Source organism: Bos grunniens, chromosome 10 (genome assembly GCF_055505025.1).
Source record: "Bos grunniens cultivar Pamir isolate PY7600 chromosome 10, Bosgru_T2T1.0, whole genome shotgun sequence".
In the NCBI taxonomy this organism is placed as follows: Eukaryota; Metazoa; Chordata; class Mammalia; order Artiodactyla; family Bovidae; genus Bos; species Bos grunniens.
The window spans coordinates 3,490,961-3,518,803 of NC_141174.1; the positions used below are offsets into that span (position 1 = coordinate 3,490,961).

The window sequence follows — 27,843 nt, forward strand, 5'->3', positions numbered from 1 at the left end:
TTCAGTGTTACCTGCTGGAAGGGTGACCATGTCACATTTCCTTGCGGAACGTCGGTTGGGGTTCAGAAACTTGTTATCTTACTTGTCTGAGCACAGAACTCTCTAGAAAGATTGACAGGTGTCCGCTGGAGGAGTCTAGAGGTAGGAGGCTGGCTGGGGGTGGCTTACAGGAGTAAGTTCAGTGGCTGAGCAAGCTGTACTTGCACTGATTGCTTTGAGGGGCAAGAACGTATTCCCAAGGCATCAGGCAGACGTGGAAGCAGATCTGGGCTTCAGTTGTCTTGAAGGGATCCTGTCCAAGAAGCCTATTTTCCTGGGCAAGCAGACCCCAGAGATATACTGCCAGGGCAGGACTTAATGGGTCTGGGGTTCTAGTGGCTCAGCCAGGGGGAGAACAGCTTGCTCCAAGGAGGAGCCCTAGCTGTGGTCTTCAGTACACCCTGACCTGCTTGCTGTCTGCAAAATAAAGTCAGCGCTTAGGTGACAGAAGCACATCAAGGCACTGAAACAGCACCAATTAAGTAAAATTCCTTTAATCTTTTCCTTCTTATCTCTTTTGTACCTGGAGAACCAAAGAGCAGGCACCGGGTGTGTTGAGCTGCTGGGGCAGGAGGTATTGTTGTGAGAGAAGGCCAGGCAATGACCTCTCCACAGGGGCTGATCCCTGAGCCTGAACTCAAGCCTGAGCTGAGTGGAGAAGTTTTAATTGAACTCAAGTTTAAAGCCTTGACTTAGAATGGTCTGGATTAGAGTTTAAAATTTCTGAATATGGAATCAGATTTTAATGGCTGAAACTGACTTGAAAGTGATGGAATCTGACCCAGGCATTGGTAGGGGAAAAAACAATTTCTTGATTGTATCATATACCCAGTTAAACCCTGTATAAAAAAAGAACAAAAACAAAAAACCAAAAAATCCCTGTATTCCAGATGTACAGATGGAGCTTGCTATATTAGCTTACTGTTAGCTACACTGGCTTTATTTTGAAGACCTACCAAGAGAATGGTTAGTTTCAGGTGGGAAATGTCTCTCTCCACCTGGTATTTAAGGGCAGGCAAGAATTTGCCCGAGGGGAACAGACCACAGTGCTTTCCAAGGCAAGAGTATCACAGGGAAGACCCATTCCAGACCACACTACCCTCTCGAGAGCCAGGAGAAGACGCTTTCTGGGATTGACTGAATTTTTTCCAAGGTAATTTTCAACCCTTCTCCATGGACTCACTTGCGGCACCTCCCTCCCTCCCCTCCATCCTCCTGCCCCGGCCCCCTCACTGGCATTAGGATGAAAAATTCAGTGCTTGCCAAGTCTGTTTTCTCTACAGGAAGAACTCACTTTGAAGGGTCAAAAGGATCAAACTGAGCTCCTATGACAGACAAGAGCCATTGATGCCTTTGGGAACTTTTCTGACACCTTCCACTTAAAATCCCCCAAGAAGAATCCAGAAACTCTATTTCATTATCTGTATTCATATTAAGAATCAGAAGCAGGTGAGGTGTTTTCTCATCAGCGCCAAGAGCATGTTCTTCTCTGAGTTCACTTCAGGAACCTCATACTTAAGCACATGCAAACAAGAAATATGGAAACCTCAACATTATGGAAGCTTCCTCTGTGAAAGATCAATCATTTATGTTAATGGTCCTGGTTGATTTCTCTTCTGTATACTGCTCTCCTTGACCATATCCCAACCTGAAGACCATTCTCTTTGGTGTGTGCTGGCAGCTCCATATTAAAGACTCAAGGGAATGTTTTCCAAAGAATAGTAAGGCATTGCTAAGGTCCTCAAGGACTGTTTGTGGGGCTGTTCTTCTTTATTCTTGTCTTTGTAGATGACAAAGCATTGCTTGAGTCATACTTCCTCATTGCAGAGGCAGAGGCAGGAGAAACAGGTGAATAGGGTTTCAGAAGCAGGGATCTTGGGTTCTCTTTCCAATGCTGCCATGGACTTCCAACAAAAGTTGGAAGGCTCAAAGCTGAATTTATTATTAGGTAATTTAAAACCTAAACAGAGAGACCTGTTACGTGGAGGGTATTAGAGCCTTTCTGGAAGCTATGTTTATGTTGCCTTTTGTTTCAGAAGGAGACAGGGCTTAAGATCCAAATTCTAGTCCATAAGACCTTTTCCTTAATTTCAAACTCAAACATTAAAATGTGGCTTTTGTTAATTTTACTGTTTTTTCCTCTGTAGCGAGACAGATGTCTCATTACTAATCTCATATTTTAAAATGCTTTTAGACTGAACTGAACTTTTTTGGGGGTCTGTTTTGATGGTATGAGAAAAGCATGGGAGACATGCTCTGGGCTCCCAAGAGTAAGAAAGGTGGCAAGTGGAGGGAGCACAGCAGTGTGTCCAGTAAAGACGGTGGAGGAGACCCAGTGGGCATCTTGGAAGTCCCTGGTTTTGTAGGAGCTGTAGCACAAAACTTGTAAAAGCTTTTTATTTTTTTGTAACTGGAATTTCCTACTGAGGATTCAGTTCTGTTTTTCTCTCATCCTGGAGAAAACTCAGACATGGTTCTAAGAGGCTAGGTTAACCAAACTTATACCTAGCTTTGACCTAGTTCATACCCAAAATTTCCATAGCAACTGCCCCAAATTAATAAATCACCGTTACTTTTAAATGCAGGGAGTCAGGACCATTACTTCCATTTTTTAAAAATTTAAATTTATTTATTTTAATTAGAGGCTAATTACAATATTGTATTGGTTTTGCCATACATCAACATGAATCTGCCACGGGTATACACGTGTTCCCAATCCTGACCCCTCTCCCACCTCCCTCCACATACCATCCCTCTGGGTCATCCCAGTGTACCAACCCCAAGCTTCCTGTATCTGGCATGGAACTTGGACTGGTGATTCATTTCTTATATGATATACATGTTTCAATGCAATTCTCCCAAATCATCCCGCCTCCTCCCTCTCCCACAGAGCCCAAAAGACTGTTCTATACATCTGTGTCTCTTTGGCTGTCTCGCATACAGGGTTATCATTACCATCTTTCTAAATTCCACATATGTGCATTAGTATACTGTATTGGTGTTTTTCTTTCTGGCTTCACTCTGTATAATCAGCTCCAGTTTCATCCACCTCATTAGAACTGATTCAAATGTATTCTTTTTAATGGCTGAGTAATACTCCATTGTGTATATGTACCACAGCTTTCTTATCCATTCATCTGCTGATGGGCATCTAGGTTGCTTCCATGTCCTGGCTATTATAAACAGTGCTGCGATGAACATTGGGGTACACGTGTCTCTTTGAATTCTGGTTTCCTCGGTGCATCACTTCCATTTTAAGCAATTGACAATGAAGGGGAAGTCAAAACGTGGTCAAAATGTGGTGAGGTCTTTTGAACAGAGATGTCTCAAATGGCCACAAAGTCAGGGCAAAGGTCCCTGGAGACAGCCGTCAAGCTGGATTCATGCTTAAGCTCCCTCGGTCGCCTTACCAGGATCAGAATCTTGCCCAGCCCTAAAAGTTGCTTGGCCAGAGGATGACTTTTCTTAGATACTTTTATTCTTCCAGGAGGGTACAGACTGCTTGGCATGTCTTTAAATGCTCACTAGAGTGGTCCACTTCAAACAATAGCCTACGCAGATTCACTGCTCTGCTGGCTCTCTGAACTTCAATCGTCCTGCTCTCTGGGAACGTCTTCACAACAGGTCTGACAGTCGTGAGGATTTGGTGCTGGTTGATGACTTTGCTGGATTCATATTGTGCCCTTCTACTGGCTGTAGCTTGGCTGGTGGCTGAGGCTCCTCTTCTCTTGTTTTAGGGGTCTCTGCCCTCACTAGCCCATGGCTGAACTATGCAGTATGCCTCAATGTTGCTCATGTCAGAGTAATGACATGTAAGGGACATGTCCAGATGGAAGTATTTTGTGAACAGTAATTTTTGAGAGCTCAGAAATTTTTCTATCAGATGGTCCTTAGCACTAGGAATCACAAGTCTGCACAAAAGCAGAATTTCAGCTCTTTTGATTATGTGCCTTTGAGGCTGTCTCACACAGTTCTGAAGCAACCAGTCAGTACAATTAGGCACTCTTTTAGCAGGAAGCACACAAACACAATCATGCCTTAAGTAGTCCAGGGACAGTGTCACTTGTTTCCTGTCAGTGAAGAGGAGGGAGAGATTCGGCGGCAGCTCAAGATAACATCCGTTGGCATAGATTTTTAAGATTTTACAATTCAGTGCGGGCAGTTGAACAAATATTTATTGAATTTCTACTACAAGCAAGGAATTAGGCTAAACATTGTGTGAGACTTAAGGATGAATGAAGCAGGATAATAAGATACAGTGAAAGGAAATGATGTCAAAAACTTAAAAAAAGATTAGTATGCTTTATCTATAAAAAAAAAAAAACTGAATTAACCTGAGAAGGATATATGTGTATGTGTATATATATATATATATATATATATGTATTTGGATTTTGTCTATTGTAGCAACTAGTATGGCTTTCTCACTCTCAGAGAAAGTGAATGCTAATGTAACACAAACTGTGTGGCATTTGCTCAGTGGCTCAGTGCCCCATGGTGGGCAGCAAAGGGATTAACAGAAATTGAGAAGGTGGGGACCCAAGTTATGCAGTGGCAAACATTTGAAAAAGTATCACTTGCTGTAATGTGGAATCCAGCAGCCCAAGGAGAACTGGTTGAAAAGAAGTTCAAAGGTGAAAGTGGGTGTGATTGTACCATTCAAGCTTAATAGGTGCCATGTGGTTGTCATTAAATTGGGAGAAAGATGTGGAGGGGAGGAGGAGGCAATGAAATAAGTCTGTATCTAGAAGGCAGGGCTATGCTTAGAAAAGAATTTTGTATATGGTTTGTGTCTATGAATTTGGTCAAAAAACAAGTACATTAAAAATTTTGGCTTTTGACGGAAGGAATTATATTGGCAGTGAGTTGGTGGCTCCGACGGTAAAGAATCTGCCTGCAATGCAGGAGACCTGGGTTTGATTCCACTCCAGTCTTCTTGCCTGGGGAATCCCATGGACAGAGGAGACTGGCGGGCTACAGCCCATGGGGTCACAGAGTTGGACACAACTGAGCACTAACGCTTTTCACTTTCACTTGTTTAAAAAAAAAAAAAACACCTCAGTTTGTGAACTAAAATAACCCCTGCAGCACAAACTTCACAACCAGAAAAAAGGATTCAAGGGCTCCCAAAGGGACACGCTTGACAACACTCTCATCAGATACGACCAAGGAGACTAAAAATCAAGAGTCTCCCAAAGAGCAGAGAAAAGGGCCACAGAGAATAACTGCTAAAGGAGTTCCTTCCAGAGGCGGAGTCACAGGGCTCCAGCCAGGAACTTCCCTGTCCCCAGGGTTGGGCCCTCCCAGTGTAGGAAATGGAGAGGGCATTGGCACCCCACTCCAGTACTCTTGCCTGGAGAATCCCATGGATGGGGGAGCCTGGTGGGCTGCAGTCCATGGGGTCACTAAGAGTTGGACACGACTGAGCGACTTCACTTTCACGCATTGGAGAAGGAAATGGTGGCCCACTCCAGTGTTCTTGCCTGGAGAATCCCAGGGATGGGGGAGCCTGGTGGGCTGCCATCTATGGGGTCGCACAGAGTTGGACACGACTAAGGTGACTTAGCAGCAGCAGCAGCAGCAGTGTAGGAATGGATTTCAGAATTGGTAAGGGGCAGTGACAATCTGAGGTCTGCTATTCAACACTTTTGCTAGAAGTACTTTTTGTCTGTAAGCTAAATTTCTAGTTTGTGTTTATATAACTGATGAGTTTTGATTTTAGTTCATTAACAAACCAAGGGGGTTGGAACCGATGGAGATTATTGATTGCTTTAGACTGTCTTTAGTACACACATTGGAAGAAAAATAAAATGCCTTGGTGATAAGTTGGGTAGATTTGGCAGACATAATGCTAGATGTTCCATATACCACTTTTTCTGACACACGGAAGACTATGTATCCCAATCCCCCATAGGTTGAGGTCTTATAACTTGAGTTCTGGCCAATGGGAGGTGGGTAGAGGTAATGTAAACCATTTCCAGGCCTGGCCCTTAACAATCCTCCAGCTGTCTCTTCTTCATAGGCAACTTTGGAGGCCCTTGTTATGGATGGCCTACTTAGTGGAGACCAAGCATAAGATACATGGCTACGACTGACGGTGAGAAGCATTCTTACTGTAACAAAATGTAGTATAAAAACTAGGAGATGCAATATGACAGCAAAGCATGCAAAACCCCCAGGATGAATGGAGTGGACCATGGAGTGTCTCGGTCTCCAGTCTAGACAGGACAGGTTTGAAGGTTCTGGGAGAGACTCCCCCAGTGAGATGAAACTGATGGAATACCCAGTGTGGTGGATACATGCCATAAGGTCCTGCTAGAAAATCTGAAGTTGAGTTACTGATACGAACATGGAAACAAAGGGGTGGAAGGAAGACAATAATTGGCTCCAGGAAAAAGCAAGATGGGTTTCAGAAAAGAGAAAAAACAAGTTGAGTTTGCTGCGTGTCTTACTTATCAATAGCATATAGACTCATACTTTTATAAGCAGGGTGGTAACCGTGTTGAGCAGGAGGAGATGGGGATGGAGAATGTATAGGTGTTGGTGGGGGAAGGGGAAGGGAGGAGGAGGCTTCGTTATCGTATTAGGAAGCCAATACATTGCCTAAAAGCAAAGCAAAAAAAAAAAAAAAAATAATAATAACAGCACATTATTCATAGATATGCACATTTTCCTACTGAAAGACTCAGCTCAAAACAACCATTTCTGACAATTTTAAGCCCAACCAGTTTCAGTGGTGAATTTCTTGTAATAGTTGCCTTGATGGTGGGTGTTCTTTAGCCAAGCTATTAAGAGAAATGAGCCTGGTTGTGGTGGAGGCCTTAAAATGTCCTGACAATCAAATGACTCATGACCCTATTTATCTCCATTGTCCTTTTTGCTTCCTACAATCTCTGATCTTTGCAGCTGGCTCAAAAAAATGATGTCCCTCTCAATCATTTCTTCTCAAATAAACCCCAAATCACAACTATCATTCTTTGCTTGCTCTCTGGACAATGATGTAAAACCAGTCATGGTGTCTCAGCACATGTGAATAATTGTTGCTGTAGAAATCTCACTCCCTGGTTTTCTTTCTCTTTCTACTCTTATTAAGTTGGGTGAACATATTATGGTGCATGGGTAAAATCTGGCCCATCACTTCTTCTGGTGTGTGGTCTGCGAGGTGAGAATAGTTTCATATTGACCTCTCCTCAATTCATACATACATGAAGCAAAAACAGTGGCAGTAAGGCCAGAATCAGAGAGACTGTAAATAAAAAGGACCCAGGAACTTAGTCTATAAATGTATAGAGCCAAGTGCTAATCAATTAATTTCTCCAAGACACAGTTTTGTTCACGATTTCCCTCCAGTGTCTAGTGCAGTGCCTGTCACAGAGTCAGTGACAGTAAATGCTCATTGGCTTAATTGTCATATAGCATCTGGTATACAGCAACAGGTTCTTGGCAAATGCGTGCATGAATAAATAATGGGGTGAACAACAAGTAGTTATTCAGTTCAGTCAGTCAGTCGAGTCCAGTTCTTTGCAACCCCAAGGACTGCAGCATGCCAGGCTTCCCTGTCCATCACCAACTCCCAAAGTGCCAGGGTCCAGCCCCGGTGGATCCAGGGAATTTGAAGTGGGGATGGCATCGGCAAGGATCAGGAAACAACTGCTTAATTAAACGTTAATTAAGGATATAAAGAGTAATAGAATAAGGATAGCTCAGTGAGGAAATTCAGTGGAGAAAAGAGGCTGAAATAAGGATAGCTCAGTGAGGAAATTCAGTGGAGAAAAGAGGCTGAATAATTCAGCCAGAAGGTGAGAGAAAGAACGACATGGGGAGACCAAGTTTCGGTGAACAAGGCCCGCACTTTATTTTCCAAAGTAGTTTTTATGCCTTAAGTTATGCATAGAGGATAGTGGGGGAAGGGGTAGAGTCATGCAGCAAGCCAGGCTTTCTTCCTGCAAACTTATCATATGCAAAAGTTTAGGTGATTTGCATCATCTTCTGGCCCGGAGGCCTGTTAACATTTTAAGACCCTTTCTTCAGAAAACTTATTTTTCTCTAAAGGTGATTAGTCAAGCGCCACCCTCCAAAAGCATTAGATAAAGTTGCATTCCTACAGAGCAAAGGTGTGGTGGGCTATAACAAGAAAAAGAATTAACTCAAGGGTCCCAGGTTACAAACATTAAAACTACTACTTACACCAATTATATTAATCAGTACACTGCCAGGGACACAGCAGGTAAGGGATATGGAGACTTAGCCGCAAACATTGGCCCAACAAGTGAAAATCCCTTCACTAATACAATTTCTAATCAATCTTTTAACTGCTCAAAGGAATCTGTATTTAGACAGTTTAGAACATCTCCTGCCTCTCACAGTTGGGAGGCTCTGAGCAATCACATGTGGCCGGAAAAACCTATTCAGGCAGGCTAGAGGATTTCCAAAGGAGTTTGTAGGTTGAAACACTGTCACACCCAGGAATTATTAACTGGAGCTGTAAGCTAACTCTTTTTTCAGAGAGAGGTAGTGGGGGACAGCCCCCCGTAAAGTCAGAGGTGTAGGTGAAAGCACAAAGCAGAAAGTAGGCAGACTCTGGTTTTGGGTGTAAATGCTCGAGAATTTCCAGGGGGACTCCTGAGGCTTGATCCCGCTTTTGCGTATGCCGAGCCTCCTTCCTCATGACCTTTGTCATGGGCGGAGTTCCTCACGCTGGCTCCCGGCAGGGATAGAATTCCAGTTGAGCTATTCCAGATCCTGAAAGATGATGCTGTGGAAAGTGCTGCACTCAATATGCAATATGCAATATGCATTCAATATGCAATATGCCGGCTCCCGGCACCAAAGCTTGCTCAAACTCATGTCCATTGAGTCTGTGATGACATCCAACCATCTCATCCTCTATCGTCCCCTTCTTCTCCTGCCTTCAATCTTTCCCAGCCTCAGTGTTATTTCCAATGATCAGTTGTTTGCATCAAGTAGCCAAAGTATTAGAACTTCAGGATTGATAGATTCAGGATTTATTTCCTTTAGGATTGACTGGTTTGATCTCCTTGCAGTCCAAGGGACTCTCAAGAGTCTTCTCCAATGTCACAGTTCAAAAGCATCAATTCTTTGGTGCTCAGTTTTCTTTATGGTCCAACTCTCACATCCATACATGACTACTGGAAAAACCATAGCTTTGACTATATGGACCTTTGTCAGCAAAGTAATGCCTCTGCTTTTTAATATGCTGTCTAGGTTGGTCATAGCTTTTCTTCCAAGGAAATAGTTATTACTGGTTCCTTATTATATATGCAGAACCATGGGGGATAGAGTAGAAGAAATGGTCCTCAACTCTTAATGATGGTCCTCAACTCTTAACACTTTATGATGATAATGTCAGTAAACAATTATCAGCTGAATTGTGAATTACAGATAAATACCTTTCTAAACGGGCTATCAGAGCCCTGGGGTCCTCTTCCCTGTCATCAAGAGAGTTGTCCTTTCCCATTTCCCCCCCTTTTATAGCCCATCTCTTGCTTTGTCTAAGAAAGGCATACACTTGACATTTTCCAGTTCTTACTGTGGTCCTTGGCTCTGGCTTCTAAACACCCTCTCCCCGCTGCAGGGCACAATCGATTTGAAATACTGACTTGAGGGAAGAGTCTTTTAGTTGGAGACGTCAAGAACCTCCCCCAACCCCGATCTTTCTTTCCTTTCCTATCTTGTATATATTTGTGTTGAAGATGAAGCATGGCACTGGAAAGGAAAGTATTTTGGCTCTTGCTGGTTGTCCTAAAATACACTGACAGTAGACCATGGGTCTAGTTTTTATTTCATGACCTTCTCTTTCATCCCTTGTTGCGGTCCTTTAATGGACCAGAACCTGGCGGTCTGGAGTCGATGATAAGAAAGGGATAGAAAGAGACAGAGAGAGAGAGAGACAGAAAGAAAGACAGAAAGACATGGGGACCCAAGCTCTGATGGAGCAAGGGTGCTTTTATTAGCAGAAATACAGGCTTATATATCTTTAGTAAGATGATTACTCAGCTATTACACAGGATGAATTTTATCAGTAGCCACAACATGGATAGTCTAATACATACAAGGTCGCTGATGCTGAAAAGAGTCACTGCCTGTCTCGTCCTATGATCTCAGTCCTGAGAACTGTGTGCAGCTCTACTCGCTCTCGGAATAGGAACTGATAAGGAACAGAGAATCCTTGAGAAATAGAAAACAGCATGCAGGAATCCTGTTAAATGTTCCCTGACAATCCCTGACTATTATTGAGAAATGCATAGCTCTTGCAAGTTTGATGAAATTAAGACAAGTATTGATAAGAAATAAGGAAAACTAAAAATGGGCCTCCCCCTTGGAACCCTCACCATCAACATATTTCACATAAGTGATCCTTTTTACTGGAGAAGGCAATGGCACCCCACTCCAGTACTCTTGCCTGGAAAATCCCATGGACGGAGGAGCCTGGTGGGCTGCAGTCCATGGGGTCGCTGGGAGTCGGGCATGACTGAGCGACTTCACTTTCACTTTTCACTTTTCACTTTCATGCATTGGAGAAGGAAATGGCAACCCACTCCATTGTTCTTGCCTGGAGAATCCCAGGGATGGTGGAGCCTGGTGGGCTGCCGTCTCTGGGGTCGCACAGAGTCGGACACGACTGAAGCGACTTAGCAGCGGCAGTAGCAGATCCTTTTTACCTGTTGCTAATGCTTGTCCCTGTGACATCTTTACCTAAAAAGAAACACACCTGTGAAGTGCACAAGTAGAATAGGTTTTTGTTCAGTCACCAGGTCGTGTCCAACTCTGTAGATAGGTTAAACAAAGATGGTTAATGTGAAAAGTGTAACTGGATCATTTTCAGGAGCTGTCGAAGTTTCAAGTTACCTTGAAAAAAATTTTGTGTGATTCTGTATAGTGTAAATCTACATTATAATCATAATGGTAAATAGACACTTAAACTACAGAAAATTTTCATCTTACTTCACCTTATGTTTTAATTTTATCTACTTCCTAATATAAAATAGCAACATCATGATGAAAGCATGATGAAAAGTTTATAAACCACAGTGTTTAAAATTGTTTTATTAAAACATTTTTAAAAATTGAAGTATAGTTGATTTAGGGCTTCTGTGGTACCTCAGCTAGTGAAGAATCCACCTGTGATGCAGGAGACCCCCGGTTCTATTCCTGGGTCTTAAAGATCCCCTGGAAAAGGGATAGGCTACCCACTGCAGTCTTCTTGGGCTTCCCTGGTGGTTCAGATGGTAGAAGAATCCACCTGCAACGTGGGAGACCTGGGTCCGATCCCTGGGTGGGAAACATTCCCTGGAGGAGAACACGGCAACCCCCTCCAGTATTCTTGCCTGGAGAATCCCATGGACAGAGGAGCCTGGCGGGCTACAGTCCAAAGAGTGGGACATGAGTGACTAAGCAGAGCACATATTTAATTTACAAACGCTGTGTTACTTTCAGGTGTACAGCAAAGTGATTCAGCTGTGTGTATATATATATATATATATATATATATATATATATATACACTTTTATATTATTTTCTATTATAGGTTACAAGATCCCGAATATAGTTCTGTGTGCTATACAGTAGGTCCTTGTTGTTCATCTGCTTCGTATGTAGTAGGGTGAATCTATTAATCCTGAACTCCTAATTTAGGAGTTTATAACTCCTCCGCCCCTTCCTCTTTGGTAACCGTAAGTTTGTTTTCTATGTTTGTGAGTCTGTTTCTGTTTTGTAACTAAGTTCATTTGTATCATCTTTTTTAGATTCCACATACAAGTGATGTGTGGTATTTCTTTTCTCTGACTTACTGTACTTCGTATGATAATCTCTAGGCCCCTCCATGTTGCTGCCAATGGCATTATTTCATTCTTCCTTACGGCTGAGTAGTATTCCATTGTATATTTGTACCACAGCTTCTTTATCCATTTAGAGATTTTCAATGGACATTTAGAACCCCACATAGTCTTTTGCGATTTGTAACTTTATCTGCATAAAACATGTTTGATCACAAAGTCTAAGGAAAGTCCTCTCATGAAATAATTGGTGCTATTTCTTACCCTTCTACATTATTCTTATTAAACTTTTCCTGTAACATGTTTTCAATATTATTTGAGAACATTCAGTTCTTTTATAAAAAGCAAGACAACAAATGGGATAAATAAAACTCATAAGAAGCGGTAAGCATAGTAAGAAAGCTAGTAACTTATGAAATGCAGGCAAAATTGACAGCACGTGCTTGGGATAAACAATGGCCAAACAGTAGCTTGTGAGACACAGGCAGAATACATGTGTTGAATATAGATAGTAAGTAACCTGTGAGACAGGTTGAAGATGGGATAGATGAAATGTGTGATGAAACAAATAAGAGGGTTACTTATAGGTTCAAAGACATGGAAAAGCCATCCTAAAGTAGGCTGATGCCACCTCTGAGCATCCTTATATTGGCCATCCATTGAGGCTCCTGCTATGGTCCTATTTTGGGCCCACATGCCCACTGTCTAAGAGGCTCGTGAAGACCCAGGGCTATGGAGCAGGCTAGTTGCCAAGCTGTTTGCCCAGGCTTCCTTGGTCCGAGTCTCTTGGATAAAGCTAATGTTTGTGTTGGCTCCAGGCGCTTTGTCAATAAAGCCCTGTGTTCAAACCTCAGTCGTCAGTGCAGAATGTTGATGCGGGAAACATGGGTGGTGAGGTCATCCCATTGTGTACTGTAAGATACTTGCCCTGTACCCTGAGCATTTGGGTTTTTCTTCTGGGACCCTTTCTTCCATTGAGAAGTATTAAAAACTGCATGTACTTCTACATTGGTATAAAGATGAATACAATCCAGGCTGGATGACAGTTTTTTTCTTTCTGGTAAAAGAAGTTTAAACAGTTCTGTGTACTTGTAAAAGCGCCATGGACCCTAGGTACTGAGTCTACAATTCCTGGTGGAAAATTGTGCTGGTTCCATCTGCTTGTGTCCTATCCTACATGTGTTAAGCCTACTTCTTCTCTTTCCCTGGCTTCTTGCTGTGCTTTAAATTGATTAAATAACCTGTGTAGTTCATATATTTTGATTTGGTTGGTGAACCTTTGTGTTCTATGACCTCTGAGAGAGCTTACCTGAGAGCGTAGGTGGAAGTTACCATTGGATCAAGGTAATTGTCTCCTCCACACCCCCAAAGCCAAACACTGGCATTAGCGCACACACGCCTGCGCCCAGCTGACTGAATGGCACCCTGCCTTTCATCCTAAGCCTGCTTTTCCAAAAACTGTGCAATTTTAACCATACATTAACTAGCTGAATACAACAGTATACCTTAACTAGTTGAATACAACAAAAAGATTTATGGTTGATTTTGTAACTTAGAAAAATTTATAGTTTTATGATAATAGATCTGTGTCATTTTAATATTGACAACATTTTACAGTTTATTTTACAGTCTTGTAAACTTACCATTGTGATTTGTATCTTTTTTTTTCAGTGGATTTGTGGATTTTATAATTCATTACTTTGGGTAAAGGTCAGAGGTCTTTTTTTTTTTTTCCTGATGGTAGGACTAGCTCTGCTAAGTAGGTTATGTGCTAGATATTTTTCATAAATTGAATGAGCTAAATATAAAGCTCCAAGGCTTTGACTATATGCGTGCATGCTGAGTTGCTTCAGGCGTGTCCAGTAGCCCGCCTGGCTCCTCTGTCCATGGGATTCTCCAGACAAGAATACTGGAATGCATTGCCATGCCCTCTTCCTGGGGATCTTCCTGGCCCAGGAATTGAACCTGGTCTCTTACATCTCCTGCGTTGGCAGGTGGGTTCTTTACCGCTAGGGTCACCTGGGAAGCCCTTTGACTACATATATACATATACATATATTCTAAATGTATATCATATATTTATATGCAATCAGAAAAAATATATTGAAATCAACAAATTTATTTTTGTATCATTTTCCTTTGTATTGAATGAAACAAGATAACTCAAGAACAAATCCCACGTGACAGTGGCATCTGTCCTGGCCAGAAATGCCCTCTTCTCTGCACTTGGCCGTGTCTCCAGCAGTCGGCAGAATGGTCCTCCAAGATGTCTATGCCCCGATCCCTGGAATCTGTGAATATGTTACATTACATGGTAAAGGCCATTTTGCAGATGTAATTAAGGTAACGGACCTTGAGAGAGCGAGGGTATCCTGGATTGTCCAGGTGGCCCGGATCTAATCACACAAGCCTTTAAAAGCAGTGACTTTTCTCTCACTGGAGACCGAGGAAGGTGGCAGGAGGAGAAGGCGGGGGTTTTTAAGCACCGGAAGCATTTCACTCCCCGTTGGTGACTCTAAAAACGAAGAGTGCTGATTAAGTTTGTCAAAGCTGAGACAACCTCTGGCTGAGAGCCCCCGAGGATGCAGGGACCTCAGTTGCACTACAAGGAAAAGGAACTGAATTCTACCGACAACCTGAATGGGCCCAGAAGCACATTCTTTCCAGAATCTCCACAGAATTGCTGTGGCTGGCCAACACTTTGGTTTTGGCCCTTGAGACCCAGGAGGAGAGGAGAAACCAGGTGAGCCCACCGTACCGACAGAACTGTGACTGAATGAACTTTTTGTTGCTTCATGTCACTAAATGGGTGGTCATTTGTCATGGCAACAATAGACAAGGAGTCTGTGCCCTCCTAGCTTCCAGGACAGTGCTACACCTGCAGCTCTTGTTGACTTTTGATTTTCCTCCCTCTGGAAAAGTAGTCCTTACAGCAAAAAGTGTGGCCACTGTGTGTGCTTCAGTCACACTGGCTTATATATGCATACTTCAGAGATATTGCAGGTTTGGTTCCAGACCACCGCAATAAAGTAAATATTGCAATAAAGCGAGTCAGCTGGAGCTTTTGGTCTCCCAGTGCATATAAAAGTTATGTTTACACTGTGCAGTAGTCTATAAAGGATACAATAGCACTGTGTCTAAAGAAAACAATGTGCGTAACTTTAATTTTAAAATATCGCTAAAAAACGCTCTCTGAGCCTTCAGCAAGTCGCAGTTCTTTTGCTGGTGATGGGTTTTGCCTCCATGTTGACTGCTGGCTGATCAGGGTTGTGGTTGCTGAAGGTGGGGTGGGCTGTGGCAGTTTCTTAATGAAGTTTGCTACCTTGATTGACTCTTGTTTTCAGACGATTTCTCTGCGGTGTGCAATGCTCTTTGATAGTGTTTTACCCACAGTAGAACTTCTTTCAAAATTGGAGTCAATCCTTTCAAACTCTGCTGCTGCTTTGTCAACAAAATCAATGTAATATTCTAAATGCTTTGTTGTTTTACAACAAAGATTGCTGCTCAACAAAGAAGATTGTTGTTCAACAATCTTCACACCATCTTTACCAGGGATAGAGTCCGTCTCAAGAAACTGCTTTCTCCTCATCTGTAAAGCAAGCCCTCATCCACTGGAGATTTATCATGAGATTGCCGCAATTCAGTCACATCTTCAGGCTCCACTTCTATTGCTATTTGCTCGGTATCTGAAGTTGCTTCCTCTGCAAAGTCATTCACGAGGGTTGGAATCAACTTCTTCCAAATTCCTATTGATGTTGATATTTTGACCTCTTCCCGTGAATTGCAAATGTTTTTAATGTTATCTTGAATGGTGACTCCTTTCTAGAAAGTTTTCAATTTATTTTTCCCAGATCCATCAGAGGAATCACTCTCCATGGCAGCTATAATTGTACAAAATGTATTTCTAAATAAGACTTGAAAGTTGCAGATCTCTTTGAGTTGCAGAATGGATATTGTGTTAGTAGGCACGAAAACATCAATCTCATACATCTTCATTACAGCCCTTGGGTGATCAGGTGCATTGTCAATGAGTAGCAGTATTTTGAAAAATTTGTTTCTGAGCATTAGGTTTCAACGATGGGCTTAAATTATTCAGTAAACCATGTTGTAAACTGATGAGCTGTCATCTGGGCTTTGTCATTCCATTCATAGAACACAGGTAGAGAGGACTTAGCACAATTTTTAAGACTATAGGATTTTCAGAATGGTAAATAAATATAACCTTCAACTGAAAATTGCCAGCTGCATTAGCCTCTAACAGTGTCAGCCTGTTCTTTCAAGCTTTGAAGTTAGATGTTGAATTCTCCTCTCCAGCTGGATGATATCTTCTTCCATTACAAATCCATTTCATCTACACTGAAAATCTGTTGCTTAGTGTAGCCACCTTCATTATCTTCCCGGTGACTCAGATGGTAAAGAATCTGCCTGTCATGCAGAGGACCTGGGTTCAATCCCTGAGTCGGGAAGATCCCCTTGAGAAGGAAATGACAACCCACTCCAAAATTGTTGTCTGGAGAATTCCATGGACAGAGGAGACTGGCAGGCTGTAGTCCATGGGTTCACAAAGAGTTGCACACGATTGAACAACGAACATTTCATTATCTTAGCTAAATCTTCTGGATAAGTTGCTGCAGCTTCTACATCAGCACTAAACTGCTAAACCTTTTTTTTTTTTTTTTTTTTTAACGTTAATGGAAATAGTGTCTTTCCTTAAACCTCTGCTAGCTTCAAGTTCTCCTTCTGCAGCTTCCTCATTTCTATCCTTCAAGACAAATGAAGAGAGTTAAAGGCCTTGCTCTGGATTCAGTTCAGTTATGTCCAACTCTTTGTGACCCCATGGACTGCAGGATGCCAGGCTTCCCTGTCCATCACAGAGTTTACTCAAACTCATGTCCATCGAGTCGGTGATGCCGTCCAGCCATCTCATCCTCTGTTGTCCCTTTCTCCTTCTGCCTTCAATCTCGCCCAGCATCAGGGCCTTTTCCAGTGAGTCAGTTCTTGGCATCAGGTGGCCGAAGTATTGGAGCTTCAGCTTCAACATCAGTCCTTCCAATGAATATTCAGGATTGATTTCCTTTAGGATTGACTGGTTTGATCTCCTTGCAGTCCAAGAGACTCTCAAGAGTCTTTTTCAGCACCACAGTTCAAAAGCATCAATTCTTGGGTGCTCAGCTTTCTTTATAGTCTAGCTCTCACATCCATACATGACTACTGGAAAAACCATAGCTTTGACTAGATGGACCTTGTCAGCAAAGTAATGTTTCTGCTTTTTGATAAGTTGTCTAGGTTGGTCATAACTTTTATTCCAAGGAGCAAGCATCTTTTATTTTATTTATTTTTATTTTTTTTAAATTTTTTTAAAAATTAATTTTATTCTATTCTCAAACTTTACATAATTGTATTAGTTCTGCCAAACATCAAAATGAATCCACCATGGGTATACATGTGTTCCCCATCCTGAACCCCCCTCCCTCCTCCCTCCCCACACCATCCCTCTGGGTCGTCCCAGTGCACCAGCCCCAAGCATCCAGTATTGTGCATTGAACCTGGACTGGCATCTCGTTTCTTACATGATATTTTACATGTTTCAATGCCATTCTCCCAAATCTTCCCACCCTCTCCCTCTCCCACAGAGTCCATAAGACTGTTCTATACGTCAGTGTCTCTTTTGCTGTCTCGTATACAGGGTTATCGTTACCATCTTTCTAAATTCCATATATATGCGTTAGTATACTGTATTGGTGTTTTTCCTTCTGGCTTACTTCACTCTGTATAATAGGCTCCAGTTTCATCCACCTCATTAGAACTGATTCAAATGTATTCTTTTTAATGGCTGAGTAATACTCCATTGTGTATATGTACCACAGCTTTCTTATCCATTCATCTGCTGATGGACATCTAGGTTGCTTCCATGTCCTGGCTATTATAAACAGTGCTGCGATGAACATTGGGGTACACGTGTCTCTTTCCCTTCTGGTTTCCTCAGTGTGTATGCCCAGCAGTGGGATTGCTGGATCATAAGGCAGTTCTATTTCCAGTTTTTTAAGGAATCTCCACACTGTTCTCCATAGTGGCTGTACTAGTTTGCATTCCCACCAACAGTGTAAGAGGGTTCCCTTTTCTCCACACCCTCTCCAGCATTTATTATTTGTAGACTTTTGGATTGCAGCCATTCTGACTGGTGTGAAATGGTACCTCATAGTGGTTTTGATTTGCATTTCTCTGATAATGAGTGATGTTGAGCATCTTTTCATGTGTTTGTTAGCCATCTGTATGTCTTCTTTGGAGAAATGTCTATTTAGATCTTTGGCCCATTTTTTGATTGGGTCATTTATTTTTCTGGAGTTGAGCTGTAGGAGTTGCTTGTATATTTTTGAGATTAGTTGTTTGTCGGTTGCTTCATTTGCTATTATTTTCTCCCATTCTGAAGGCTGTCTTTTCACCTTGCTAATAGTTTCCTTTGATGTGCAGAAGCTTTTAAGTTTAATTAGGTCCCATTTGTTTATTTTTGCTTTTATTTCCAATATTCTGGGAGGTGGGTCATAGAAGATCCTGCTGTGATGTATGTCAGAGAGTGTTTTGCCTATGTTCTCCTCTAGGAGTTTTATAGTTTCTGGTCTTACGTTGAGATCTTTAATCCATTTTGAGTTTATTTTTGTATATGGTGTTAGAAAGTGTTCTAGTTTCATTCTTTTACAAGTGGTTGACCAGATTTCCCAGCACCACTTGTTAAAGAGATTGTCTTTAATCCATTGTATATTCTTGCCTCCTTTGTCAAAGATAAGGTGTCCATATGTGCGTGGATTTATCTCTGGGCTTTCTATTTTGTTCCATTGATCTATATTTCTGTCTTTGTGCCGGTACCATACTGTCTTGATAACTGTGGCTTTGTAGTAGAGCCTGAAGTCAGGTAGGTTGATTCCTCCAGTTCCATTTTTCTTTCTCAAGATCGCTTTGGCTATTTGAGGTTTTTTGTATTTCCATACAAATTGTGAAATTATTTGTTCTAGCTCTGTGAAGAATACTGTTGGTAGCTTGATAGGGATTGCATTGAATCTATAAATTGCTTTGGGTAGTATACTCATTTTCACTATATTGATTCTTCCAATCCATGAACATGGTATATTTCTCCATCTATTAGTGTCCTCTTTGATTTCTTTCACCAGTGTTTTATAGTTTTCTATATATAGGTCTTTAGTTTCTTTAGGTAGATATATTCCTAAGTATTTTATTATTATCGTTGCAATGGTGAATGGAATTGTTTCCTTAATTTCTCTTTCTGTTTTCTCATTGTTAGTGTATAGGAATGCAAGGGATTTCTGTGTGTTGAGTTTATATCCTGCAACTTTACTATAATCATTGATTAATTCTAGTAATTTTCTGGTGGAGTCTTTAGGGTTTTCTATGTAGAAGATCATGTCATCTGCAAATAGTGAGAGTTTTACTTCTTCTTTTCCAATTTGGATTCCTTTTATTTCTTTTTCTGCTCTGATTGCTGTGGCCAAAACTTCCAAAACTATGTTGAATAGTAATGGTGAAAGTGGGCACCCTTGTCTTGTTCCTGACTTTAGAGGAAATGCTTTCAATTTTTCATCATTGAGGATAATGTTTGCTGTGGGTTTGTCATATATAGCTTTTATTATGTTGAGGTATGTTCCTTCTATTCCTGCTTTCTGGAGAGTTTTTATCATAAATGGGTGTTGAATTTTGTCAAAGGCTTTCTCTGCATCTATTGAGATAATCATATGGTTTTTATTTTTCGATTTGTTAATGTGGTGTATTACATTGATTGACTTGCGGATATTGAAGAATCCTTGCATCCCTGGGATAAAGCCCACTTGGTCATGGTGTATGATCTTTTTAATGTGTTGTTGGATTCTGATCGCTAGAATTTTGTTTAGGATTTTTGCATCTATGTTCATCAGTGATATTGGCCTGTAGTTTTCTTTTTTTGTGGGATCTTTGTCAGGTTTTGGTATTAGGGTGATGGTGGCCTCATAGAATGAGTTTGGAAGTTTACCTTCCTCTGCAATTTTCTGGAAGAGTTTAAGCAGGATAGGTGTTAGCTCTTCTCTAAATTTTTGGTAGAATTCAGCTGTGAAGCCGTCTGGACCTGGGCTTTTGTTTGCTGGAAGATTTTTTATTACAGTTTCAATTTCCGTGCTTGTGATGGGTCTGTTAAGGTTTTCTATTTCTTCCTGGTCGAGTTTTGGAAAGTTGTACTTTTCTAAGAATTTGTCCATTTCTTCCTCATTGTCCATTTTATTGGCATATAATTGTTGATAATAGTCTCTTATGATCCTTTGTATTTCTGTGTTGTCTGTTGTGATCTCTCCATTTTCGTTTCTAATTTTATTGATCTGATTTTTCTCCCTTTGTTTCTTGATGAGTCTGGCTAATGGTTTGTCAATTTTATTTATCCTTTCAAAGAACCAGCTTTTGGCTTTGTTGATTTTTGCTATGGTCTCTTTTGTTTCTTTTGCATTTATTTCTGCTCTAATTTTTAAGATTTCTTTCCTTCTACTAACCCTGGGGTTCTTCATTTCTTCCTTTTCTAGTTGCTTTAGGTGTAGAGTTAGGTTATTTATTTGACTTTTTTCTTGTTTCTTGAGGTGTGCCTGTATTGCTATGAACTTTCCCCTTAGGACTGCTTTTACTGTGTCCCACAGGTTTTGGGTTGTTGTGTTTTCATTTTCATTCGTTTCTATGCAAATTTTGATTTCTTTTTTGATTTCTTCTGTGATTTGTTGGTTATTCAGCAGCGTGTTGTTCAGCCTCCATATGTTGGAATTTTTAATAGTTTTTCTCCTGTAATTGAGATCTAATCTTACTGCATTATGGTCAGAAAAGATGCTTGGAATGATTTCTATTTTTTTGAATTTACCAAGGCTAGCTTTATGGCCCAGGATGTGATCTATCCTGGAGAAGGTTCCATGTGCGCTTGAGAAAAAGGTGAAATTCATTGTTTTGGGATGAAATGTCCTATAGATATCAATTAGGTCTAACTGGTCTATTGTATCATTTAAAGTTTGTGTTTCCTTGTTAATTTTCTGTTTAGTTGATCTATCCATAGGTGTGAGTGGGGTGTTAAAGTCTCCCACTATTATTGTGTTATTGTTAATTTCTCCTTTCATACTTGTTAGCATTTGTCTTACATACTGCGGTGCTCCTGTGTTGGGTGCATATATATTTATAATTGTTATATCTTCTTCTTGGATTGATCCTTTGATCATTATGTAGTGACCTTCTTTGTCTCTTTTCACAGCCTTTGTTTTAAAGTCTATTTTATCTGATATGAGTATTGCTACTCCTGCTTTCTTTTGGTCCCTATTTGCATGGAAAATCTTTTTCCAGCCCTTCACTTTCAGTCTGTATGTGTTCCCTGTTTTGAGGTGGGTCTCCTGTAGACAACATATGTAGGGTCTTGTTTTTGTATCCATTCAGCCAGTCTTTGTCTTTTGGTTGGGGCATTCAACCCATTTACGTTTAAGGTAATTACTGATAAGTATGATCCTGTTGCCATTTACTTTATTGTTTTGGGTTTGAATTTATACACCATTTTTGTGTTTCCTGTCTAGAGAATATCCTTTAGTATTTGTTGGAGAGCTGGTTTGGTGGTGCAGAATTCTCTCAGCTTTTGCTTGTCTGAGAAGCTTTTGATTTCTCCTTCATACTTGAATGAAATCCTTGCTGGGTACAATAATCTGGGCTGTAGGTTATTTTCTTTCATCATTTTAAGTATGTCTTGCCATTCCCTCCTGGCTTGAAGAGTTTCTATTGAAAGATCAGCTGTTATCCTTATGGGGATTCCCTTGTGTGTTATTTGTTGTTTTTCCCTTGCTGCTTTTAATATTTGTTCTTTGTGTTTGATCTTTGTTAATTTGATTAATATGTGTCTTGGGGTGTTTCGCCTTGGGTTTATCCTATTTGGAATTCTCTGGGTTTCTTGGACTTGGGTGATTATTTCCTTCCCCAGTTTAGGGAAGTTTTCAACTATTATCTCCTCAAGTATTTTCTCATGGTCTTTCTTTTTGTCTTCTTCTTCTGGAACCCCTATGATTCGAATGTTGTAGCGTTTAATATTGTCCTGGAGGTCTCTGAGATTGTCCTCATTTCTTTTAATTCATTTTTCTTTTATTCTCTCTGATTCATTTATTTCTACCATTCTATCTTCTAATTCACTAATCCTATCTTCTGCCTCTGTTATTCTACTATTTGTTGCCTCCAGAGTGTTTTTAATTTCATTTATTGCATTATTCATTATATATTGACTCTTTTTTATTTCTTCTAGGTCCTTGTTAAACCTTTCTTGCATCTTCTCAATCCTTGTCTCCACGCTATTTATCTGTGATTCCATTTTAATTTCAAGATTTTGGATCAATTTCACTATCATTATTCGGAATTCTTTATCAGGTAGATTCCCTATCTCTTCCTCTTTTGTTTGGTTTGGTGGGCATTTATCCTGTTCCTTTATCTGCTGGCTATTCCTCTGTCTCTTCATCTTGTTTAAATTGCTGAGTTTGGGGTGTCCTTTCTGTATTCTGGCAGTTTGTGGAGTTCTCTTTATTGTGGCTTTTCCTCGCTGTGTGTGGGTTTGTACAGGTGGCTTGTCAAGGTTTCCTGGTTAGGGAAGCTTGTGTCGGTGTTCTGATGGATGGAGCTGTATTTCTTCTCTTTGTTCAGTCGCGCTGTGGGGAGGGAGGGAGGGATGCTGCAAACAAATAACACTAGCGTGCGCTCGCAGTGCCTCAGCCACACTGGGTCTGCCCCGGCTCATGGCGCGTGTAGCCTCCCTGCCCACACTGCTTGGGCTCTAGGTTGTTCCGCCAGGAACAATCCAAGGCTGGCCCTGGGCTGCATGTACCTCCCAGGTCCAAGCCGCTCAGGTTCAGGCACTCGGGCAGTCCTCAGAGGCGCAGACTCAGTTGGGCCTAAGTTTTGTGCTCTTCCCGGGTCCGAGCAGCTCAAGTGATGAGGTGTTTGGCGAGCGCCAATGCTGCGACTTATCGCCTCCCCGCCACTCGGTTATCTGGGTGTAAAACCGGCGCACATTCTCAGGCAGATGTTAACCGTCCAGACCCCCAAGAAGTTTTAGTTAGCAAAGAAGCCTGCTTACAGTTTTATAGATAATGTCTCTCTGGGGCTGCGATTGCCTCCTTCCAGCTCTGGCTGCCTGTCACCGGAGGGGGAAGGTCTGCAGCCAGCTATCTCTGTTCAGTTCTTTGTTCCGTGCGTGGGCCTGGCGGTGTCTTAGGTTGGGGCTGGCTTTTCGCGTGGTAGATATCCCACAGTCTGGTTTGCTAGCCCAAATTATTTTGCTCAGATAGTGCTCAGGGTATTCAGGCCAGATTCTTACTCTAAGCGATGCAGCCTGCGCTGCGCCTCCCTGCCCAGCCCCCGCTTGCTAATGGCGCGTGCAGGCGTCTGCGCTGCTTCTCCGCTGGGGGAGTTACCGTAGGACTCGCAGTCTTCGAGTTTTAATTGTTTATTTATTTTTTTCTCCCCGTTATGTTGCCCTCTGTGCTTCCAAAGCTCGGCACAGATTCGGCAGTGAGAAGGTTTCCTGGTGTTTGGAAACTTCTCTCTTTTTAAGACTCCCTTCCCGGGACGGAACTCCGTCCCTCCCTCTTTTGTCTCTTTTTTTGTCTTTTATATTTTTTCCTACCTCCTTTCGAAGAGTTGGATTGCTTTTCTGGGTGCCTGACGTCCTCTGCTGGCATTCAGAAGTTGTTTTGTGGAATTTACTCGACGTTTAAATGCTCTTTTGATGAATTTGTGGGGGAGAAAGTGTTCTCCCCGTCCTACTCCTCTGCCATCTTGGCTCCTCCCCCCCAAGCATCTTTTAACCTCATGGCTGCAGACACCATCTGCAGTGATTTTGGAGCCTGGGAAAATAGTTTCTCACTGTTTCCATTGTTTCCCCATCTATTTGCCATGAAGTAATGCTATGCTCTTTGTTTTTTGAATGTTGAGTTGTAAGCCAACTTTTTCACTCTCCTCTTTCACTTTGATCAAGAGTCTGTTTAGTTCCTCTTTGCTTTATGCCATAAGGGTGGTGTCATATGCATATCTGAGGTTATTGATATATTTCTCATGGCAATCTTGATTTCAGCTTGTGCTTCAACCAGCCCAGCATTTTTCATGATGTGCTCTGCTTATAAGTTAAGTAAGCAGGGTGACAATATACAGCCTTGATATACTCTGTTCCTGATTTGGAACCAGTCTGTTGTTCCATGTCTGGTTCTAACTGTTGCTTCCTGACCTGCATACAGATTTCTCAGGAGGCCAGTCAGGTGGTCTGGTATTCCCATCTCCTTCAGAACTTTACACAGTTTTTGGTGATCCCCACAGTCAAAGGCTTTGGCATAGTCAATAAAGCAGAAGTAGATGTTTTTCTGGAATTCTCTTGATTTTTCTATGATCCAACAGATGTTGGCAATTTGATCTCTGGTTCCTCTGCCTTTTCTAAATCCAGCTTGAACATCTGGAAGATCATAATTCATGTACTATTGAAGCTTGACTTGGAGAATTTTGAGCATTACTTTGCTAGTGTGTGAGATGAGTGCAATTGTGTGGTAGTTTGAACATGCTTTGGCATCGCCAAAGGGATTGGAATGGGATTGGAATGAAAACTAACCTTTTCCAGTCCTGTGGCCACTGCTGAGTTTTCCAAATTTGCTGGCATATTGAGTGCAGCACTTCACAGCATCGTCTTTCAGGATTTGAAATAGCTCAACTGGAATTCCATCACCTCCACTAGCTTTGTTCTTTGTAATTCTTCATGATGCTTCCTAAGGCCCACTTGACTTCACATTCCAGGCAGTCTGACTCTAGGTGAGGCTTACTAACACAGTTAAATATTGTTGTTTCTCAGGAAATAGATCAGAGGAGAGGGAGTGAGATGGGGGAATGGCAGGTTGGTAGAACAGTCAGAACACATCCAACATTTGTTGATTAAGTTCTTTGCCTTACATGGGTGCAGTTCATGGTGCCCTTCAAACAATTACAATAGTAACATCGAAGATCACTGATCAGAGATCACTGTAACAAATATATTACTGAAAAAGTTTGAAATATTGCAAGCATTACCAAAATGTGACAGAGACATGCAGTGAACAAATGCTGTTGAAAAATAGTACCAAAAGACTTGCTTGAGACAGGGTTGTCACTGTCACAAACCTTCAATTTGCAAAAAAATGCAGTATCCATGAAGCTCAATAAAGTGAAACACAAAAAAAGAGGTGTGTCTGTGCTGACTATGGTAGTGTTCATTTGAAATAAAACCCAATTCAAAGAGATTAGTTTAAAAATCCTTTATCTACCTATGTATCTACCTACCTACCTGTCATCTATTTAGGTGATCCAGGTGACTCCTGGGAGAATCATGGAGAGGCAGCCTGTCTAGATGACTGACTCCAGCAGTGGGAAATGACTCTGCTGACCCTGGACTCAACAATGTAATGGAGGAGGACTAGGTTCTTCATGGTCGAAGGGAAGAATGAAGCCCCGCATTAAGCAACTTAAGCTCCTGGCAGGTTACACATATCCAGATTTCAGAAGAATTTTCAAGAGGTCTTTGCTTCAGGTTTGGCTCTCCCTCTTGAATCCATTGCTTCATGATGGGATGGAGGATTTGTGAGTGGTCCCTGTTCTATCTAGCTCTTCCCAGGATTCTCTATGGTACCAACTCCTACATCCTGGGTCTAGTGGGAAGTCTCCCAGGTTCAGTCCTCATGCTGGATATTGTCTTAGACTTTCTGCATTTTAGACTGTATGTCCCCTCCCAATAACTTCCATTTAGTTTCTGGTCCTAGGATCCTGCATCAGGATTCCAAGATTCTTCTAAGCACGACTTCTGGATAGTCATCCAGTTACCCCTGATTCTTTTCTGTAAGAAAATGAAGTGTTGGTGGTGAATGCATGGGGAACAAGGGGTGATCACTTCAGATCCTTTGGGTAGAACCCAGAGGCAAGCAGCCCTTTGATATTGCCAGCACAAACCTCATAATTGCAATGAATTATGCTCAGAGAATCTTTATTCCCCTGCTGTCTTGAGCTGAATTGCCAAAAGCTGTATTGTCCTTGGCTTCCCAGGTGGTGCGGTGATTTAAAAAAATCTGCCTCCAGTGCAAGAGATGCAGGAGACGCGGGTTTGATTGCTGGATCAAGAAGATCCCCTGGAGGAGGAAATGACACCCACTCCAGTATTCTTGCCTGGAAAATTCCATGGACAGAGAAGCCTGGCGGGCTACAGTCCATGGGGTCAAATGGAGGTTTTCGGTAGCCTTGAATAGTGTGGGACTAGAGACAGGCCCTCGTTTGACTTACTGGACAAGATCCTAGAGCCCTGTAGGAGTAGGGGTTCAGAGACTGAGAGAACAGGGCTGCAGTAGCAGCTGTGCTTAGGGGTCTACAAACCTTACCCCAGTGCAGAAAGGCTGAGGAAACTGACAAATGGCTTCACAGGTCATGGCTCTTGGGCACTCAGGGACATGGTGATAACCATCTCAGATCCAGTGGATGTATCTACAGGCACTTCAGTGAGCCCTTTCATGGGTCACTGCCCCTTGGTGAAGGGGCTTGCATAACTCAGTGAAGCCATGAGCCATGCTGTGTGGGGACACCCAAGGTCATAGTGGAGAGTTCTGACAAAAAGTGATCCACTGGAGGAGTGAATGGCAAACCACTCCAGTATACTTGCCGTGAGAACCCCATGAACTGTATAAAAAGGCAAGGCGATGTGACACTGAAAGACGAGCCCTAAGTTAGAAGGTGTCTAGTATACTACTGGGGAGGAGTGGAGGAGAACTACTAATAGCTCCAGAAAGAATGAAGTGGCTGGGCCAAAGAGGAAGTGACGCTTTAGCTGTGGATGTGTCTAGTGATGAAAGTAAAATCTGATGCCGTAAAGAACAATATTGCATAGAAACCTGGAATGTTAGGTCCATGAATCAAGATAAATTGGATGTGATCAAGCAAGAGATGGCAAGAGTAAACATCGACATCTTAGGAATCAGTGAACTAAAATGGACAGGAATGGGCGAATTTAATTCAGATGACCATTATATCTACTACCGTGGGCAAGAATCTCATAGAAGAAATGGAGTAGCTCTCATAGTCAACAAAAGACCCTGAATTGCAGTACTTGGGTGCAACCTTAAAAATGAGAATGATCTTGGTTCATTTTCAAAGCAAACCATTCAGCATCACAGTCATTCAAGTTTACGCCCCAACCACTGAAGCTGAAGAGTTTAGAAAACCAGAGGTCAAATTTGAACCAGAGATCAAATTGCCAAGATTTGCTGGATCACAGAGAAAGCAAGAGAATTCCAGAAAAACATCTACATCTGTTTCATTGAGTACACTAAAGCCTTTGACTGTGTGGATTATAACAAACTGTGGAAAACTCTTAAAGAGATGGAAATACCAAACCATCTTCTTTGTCTCCTGAGAAACCTGTATACTGGTTAAGAAGCAACAGTTAGAAGCCTGTATGGAAAAACTGGTTTAGGATTGAGAAAGGAGTATGACAAGACTGTTTATTGTCATGCTGTTTATTTAACTTATACGCAGAACACATCATGAGAAATGCCAGGCAGGATGAGTGACAAGCTGGAATCAAGACTGCTGGGAGAAGCATCAACAACCTAGGCGATACCATTCTAATGGCCGAAAGCAAAGAGGAACTAAAGAATCTCTTGATGAGGGTGAAAGAAGAAAGTGAAAAAGCTGGCTTTAACTAAATATTAAAAAAAAAAAAAAGCGAAGATTACGGCCTCCGGCCCATCACTTCATGGCGAATAGGGGAAAAGGTGGAAGCACTGACAGTTTTCCTCTCCCTTGGCTCTAAAATCACTGTGGATGGTGACTGCAGCCTTGAAATTAGAAGACAGTTGGTTCTTGGAAGGAAAGCTATGACAAACCTAGACAGCGTGTTAAAAAGCAAAGACATCATTTTGCCAACAAAGGTCCATAGAGTCAAGGCTATGGTCTTTCTAGTAGTCACAT

At 41.8% G+C, this 27,843-nt stretch overlaps 1 long non-coding RNA gene across 1 annotated transcript; it reads left to right on the forward strand.

Moving 5' to 3' along the window:
* The first annotated feature begins 231 nt into the window (after positions 1–231).
* Positions 232–27,563, forward strand: LOC147363882 (uncharacterized). The gene is made up of 3 exons (XR_015133888.1): positions 232–1,192; positions 25,193–25,420; positions 25,930–27,563. It is a non-coding gene; the product is annotated as an uncharacterized LOC147363882 (long non-coding RNA).
* Positions 27,564–27,843: the final 280 nt, after the last annotated feature.